Here is a 5,965-nt window from a genome sequence, read left to right on the forward strand (position 1 = left end):
GTGTAGGTTCCCAAATTAAGATTACAATGTAGGGCTGGCAAGATGGTTCCCTGGGTGAGGAGTTTGCCACACAGTCCTGAGGACCTGAGTTCAGGCCTTGGTACCCACATGAAGGAAGGAGAGAACCTATTGACCTCCACAGAGATGCCTTAGCTTATGTGCATCTACATAACACAGACACAAGACACACACACACACACACACACACACACACCACTTCACACTTCTAAACCAGGACTAGTAAATTGTGGCTTTGCCCCCTGTCACCTCCTGGACCTAACCATCTATTCAGCTTCTCTCTGTCTCAGTTTCCGTATCTATAATGTAGGCGACATCACCTGTTTCATTCTCAACGAGTCTCTTGCTAGCCTCGAGCTTGTGGAGTAGGCTAGGTGGCTGGGCAGTCAGCTTCGGGTCTGGATTCATTTCCCAATACTGGGATTACAAACACATGCTACAAAGCAGCTTTTTCATATCAACCTCGACTCCTCTAGCTTAAACAGTCAGCTCGGGACCAACTGAGCTAACAGCAAGGCTTTTGAGTGGCTATTTTCTTTGCTGCTCTTTGTTGGGTCTTGGAGACTCCTGACACTCGTTTTAGAGCTAAAGAAACTGAGACCTAAAGAGAGAGACATTTGTCCAAGGTCACAGCAGAAATCAGGATCTGGGCAACTATCGTTCCTTCTAAAGTATTTTTTACACCATCCTGAATTCTGGAATATTCTGAGTTCATCTGCTTGTGTGGCTATATGGTGTGAAGAGCCCCTGGGAAGTATCTCTGGCCACCCCAGGTTTCTCTTTGTCCAGCATTCCCAACTCTTTCTTCAGGCTGTACCAGGAGATTCCTGCTAAGCACTCTCACTAGAAAGGCTCCCATGCATACATGCTGGAGCTTGGGACATGGAGCCAGGACTCTTAGTTTGAAATTCTATCCATTAAAGCTGGATAGATGGCTCAGGGATTTTTAAGAGCACCGTCTACTCTTGCAGAGAACCTGGGTTCCATTCTAAGATGTTGGATTGCAACCTTTTTATGATTCCAGTTGTAGGGGATCTGACACCCTCTCCTGGCCTCTGTAGATATTGCACACACATGGTACACCGTCATACATGTAGACAAACTTTCATAGACACAAAACAAAATAAATATTTATTTTTAAGAGAAGAGAAACATGAGTCAACAGCTCTAATATCTCGAAGTTGGTATGTTGCTTTCCTGGACCCCAGGGTTTTTGGTTGCAAATGGAGATGATGATCTATTTCAGGGGACCACTGTGCCAAGCTGGGGATAGGGGCACCCTGAGATGCCCGTTGTCGATGGCAAACAGCAGTGCCAGCATTGCTGTGTTTTCCCCTTTCTACGGAGAGACACTGCCTTCTACTTCTTTGTCTCCTCCACACAGTTTAGCAAAGGACTCAGTGGTGTCAACCAACCTCTGTAAAGATGTGTCTGCTACTTTCCCAGGATGCTCCAGGATGGTCGGAGCTTTCATTAGCTCAGATCCGGGACTGGGGACAGAAGCAGCGGAGGGAGACGACTGGGCTCTAGATGGAGGGAGAGGTAAACACAGAGCTGCAAGATGAAAAGCAAACTGGATTTAGAAAACAAACTCAGGCTAATGGCTGGCGGTGGTATTAGTCATTCCGTTATGGAATTGAGGAATACATATGCATATTAATCAGAATTTATTCTGGCTGCTTCTTACTAGGAAAGGAAGAAGGATGAAAGATGCTCAGCGAATAGAAAGGGCTCAGTCTTCATGTCCAAAATGCTAAGGCCTGGGCCTCAGCTCTTACAGCCACCGGTACTCACTTCACACGGGTGTGTGAGATAAGTTGAGTTTGCTTCCTGAAAGGGATACTAAGAATGAAGGACAAGAATCCAGTTCCCAGTCCATGGACTATGGAGAGAGACCCCAGAGGTGTGTGTTAACTGTGATCCAAGATCTCTCTGTGTGGGTGTGCATGTATGTGTGGTTTTACATGATGTGTATGCCTATGTATGCAGAGATCGGAAGACTACCTTGGTATCATTCTTCAGGAGCTGCCCACCCTTCCTTCCTTCCTTCCTTCCTTCCTTCCTTCCTTCCTTCCTTCCTTCCTTCCTTCCTCCTCCAGACAGAATCTATCACTGGTCTGGAACTCTCCATGTAGCCTGGTTTAGGTGGCCAGTGAACCCCAGGGATCCACCCATCTCTACCTCCCCAATGCTGGGACTACAAGCGTGTGCCATCATGCCTAGATTTTTAAATGTGGATACTGTGGCTTGAACTGGGTTCTCATAAGCACTTTATTGACTGAGCCATCTCACCAATGCCTGTGTAATAGCAGCCCTTGTGCTCCCCTGGCCCACAATCATTTTCCAGGCCTGTGAACTGAGGCTCAGAGGAGGGAGCATCCTCAGCTTCCGGGATTCTAGGCTTCACTGTTCCTTTACAAAGCATGCTCCGGGCTTGACAGTCCTCCTCCCTGTGATTCCGTAGCCCTGAGCATCTGTCCTCCTAGCTAACCTGAACCCCTTCCTGCATTTTGAGTCAGCCACCTCTCTTTTTCATACTCAGGGAACATAACAAGTAGGGAACTCCTTTATCATATGTCCTGATATCCCTTCATGAACCAACTCTCAGGACCCAAGCCCACACTTTCTCGTTCAGCGAAGGGCCTCTTCAACATTTGACACTATGATTTTGCTATGCCCCTCCCTTGGCTTCCTTATGATCTCCTTTGAAAGAATTCAGAGAAGACATGGTGTGCCGCATAGAAGATTATTCAGAGTAGAGCCAAATATGCTCTCAGGGTGAGCATAGGTGCTGGGCTACTGTGTTGATCTACTCTTTAGGTGGGCTTTATAACATTTCTAACATCTCTGTCACAAGGCAGCTTCTCCCGAGGAGTGTTCCGCTCTCCTGTCATTGACAGGTCAGTTTGGATTCACTCTTGCAGGAGGGGGCCAATGCTAGATCCTTGTTCTTGATCGGGAAATGTCCCGGTATGCAGTAAAATCATAAGATTTTTGTGCTTCTGGTGTCACATTTAGATATTAGGGATCTCCTGGTCAGTTCAGGATATCTTTACTTCTTCCTGGCTCAGACAAAGGACTAGGGCCCCTTTCTTTGAATCAGCAATTGAAGTTCTGCAGTGTCAGCTCTTCCTTCCCAGGTTTCATGAGCTTGTAACTACTGGGATAGGGAGACTCACCCCAATGTCTTCCAAGCCTGTTAGTGTCTAACTACCTAAACGCCCCTGCTCCTACTGGGAGACCCCATAAGATACTTTGCAAGTGTGAGGAGAGGCAGCCACAAGGCCCACGGTATTCTAGCTGCTGTATGACACTATCCCAGGCATGACATGATTCTGTCTTGGAGTAGATACTAACTTTGCCCCGTAGCTCAACAGATCAATGCAGAGATAGCCAAGTTCATACTCTAATAAAAGAACCATTGGCATCCCCTAGTAGACATAAGAGAGGAAGGTCACTAGACCAAGGTACCTCCTTGGTCTCCAGTCAACGGCAAGAGGTTTGCCGGAGATGCCCGAGTATACAGGAAGTAGATGATTAATTGAAGAGACTGCTCTACAGCACAGCTGTCATAAGTTTATCATCCATGACAGGTGAGATTTTTCAGTGATGTGGTTCATGCGCTCTGGAAAAAAAAACTCATGAAGTCACTGGTCTCAGGGCATTGGCCTTCGGTGAAACTATGCTTCTTTCTGTCATCGATGGTCATCTGGGATGAACAGATGTTTGTGTCATCCTAGGAAAAGTTTGCACAGTATTAGAGAAATATGTTTCCATTCCCAGCCAAAAAGCCAAGAGCTGCATACATGAGGATAAGTGAGTGAGGTATCCCAGGAGAACAGTGGCTGCTGGGTGGGAACCAGCCTGACCCTTCTCCACGGTAGGTTTGGAGTCTTACTAAAGAATGAAAGACAGTCTTCAAATCCAGCACGTAGCACAAGCCACCCTCCACTGCCCAGAAATGTAGAGGAATGCTTGCATGTATCTAAAAGTGTCTGTCCAGTGGGCCTTCTCTGGGCAATCATTTCTGGATCTGCATCTCAGGATCTTAGCTTTGAAACCAAGTACAAAGAGTCTGAAAATACATTAATATTCTTAGCAGGGGGATTCCGGGGCAAGGGGGGTGTCTAGCCAGAACAAAGGACCAGGAAAACAGAAGACCGAGGTGCTAAGCTGTTTGCCACATGCTGTTGAGAAGAGTGGGCATAGAGAAGGATCTATTGACACATGGCTTATGTACAGCCCCCTCACCCCCTCACATACATAGAACAAATGACCCTCAGTTACGCTTGGCTGACCTCTGTGGTTGGTAACCAGGCAGCTAGTCTTCTGGGCTTGCCCAATGACCCAAGAAGCCTTCATTTGGCCCATGGGCAGAGATAGGCTGCAGAGTGGTTATCTCTTGATTTCCCTATACACTTCTAGGACCTCACCCTCTCATCCAAGGATACTCAAAGGCCCCTCCAGCTAGAAATGTCTTAGACACATTCAACCCCTGTAAGGGGAGAGACTCACTGTATCTATCACACGTCTCAAAAACACAGTGATCTTCCAGGGCATCTAAGTCCAGTCCCCAAACTCAGTTCATGCTGAGGCAATCCCTATAGAGTTATCCTCCAAATTACTCAGGACCCGGGTTCTGTCTCTTTTAGAGTAGCTGTGCTGGCTTCCGTCCAGGAACGAGGTCTTAGCTGTGCCCTGTCCCACACCCAGTGTTTCTTTATTGTTTCCTTCCATTCCGTCTTTCTAACATCTTTCCTTTTCTCAACGCAGCTCTGTCCTGTCCTGTGACTAACCTGGCTCTTCCAGTCACATTTTTTTTTTCATGGATGAGCCTAGTTAGAGTAGTCTAGCCTTCAGCCCCTCACCCAGGAGAATTCAGACATTACCTCAGGCTGCATGCCCTCTCCACTCTACCCACTTTAAAAATTATTCTATTTAGTCTCACTTTTTAAACTATTGTGTTCATTATAGTAATATAGTTCTTAATTATGACACTATGCAAAAACCAGGTAACCAAAGATGAATGCTCTCAGCAGCTGCCTCTTTCCTGCCCCCCCTCCCGTCCCCTTCTTTTCCTCACGTTCTCTCCGGCTCAGCAGCTCATGTCTTCCTCTCTTCCCCTGCTCTACCCCTGCTCCTGCTTGGTTCTTCCCTGGAGTCAGCTTCCTTCTTTCCAGGGCCAGCTCAGCCCCTTTACACCCTGAGCTGCATCCTAACCATAACTCCTTTCTATCAGGCTTCCCAGAATCTCTGCAGGGAAGAGCATGTCACCAAGGGTCTTGGTGGCATAGCAATCTGACAGTTTCCTTGGGTGCACCTGGGGAGGGTGCCCTGCAGGAGACCTGCCTCGCTGTTTGCATCTCAGTAGGTGTGCACCCAGCTGGGGTGCCCAGATAGGCAAGAAACAGGTTCTTCCATACAGCCCTGTCTAGCTGAGCCACTGTTGGACCACAGAGACACATCCACATGACACATGTGCCTCCCTGTGGGTATCTGGGACAGGTGCACGGAAGAAGTGAAAGCAGACATGCTCTTTGCCCTTGGTTTTAAGAGCTGGAGCAACATCGGGATTCCCCAGTTCATGTCCTCTACAGGGAAATAGACGCCGGGCACTTCAGACCCCAGGCTTACCTTCCCCCAGAAACTGGCCACCGAGAGCCCAAAGGCCACTAAGACTCTGTTGTACCAGCTTGGTGATTCTACGCCTATGACCAGCCCAGAGTGATTCCTCTGCTACATACCACGTGCCTTAGACATTTCGCTTTAATCTAGAACCTCGGAGTCGTACTATGTCACGTGGGGGTGGGTGGAGGAGGATGATCTGCTGGGCTGTCAAACAAGAGCTTCCATTTGCCTGGACAATCTTGAAATGTTCAGGAAAAGTCTGTCGTGTGTGCTTGTGTGTGCATACCCCCAGCACGGGTTGCTATAGGTCCCTAGCCAA

Source organism: Mus pahari, chromosome 18 (genome assembly GCF_900095145.1).
Source record: "Mus pahari chromosome 18, PAHARI_EIJ_v1.1, whole genome shotgun sequence".
Lineage (NCBI taxonomy): Eukaryota > Metazoa > Chordata > Mammalia > Rodentia > Muridae > Mus > Mus pahari.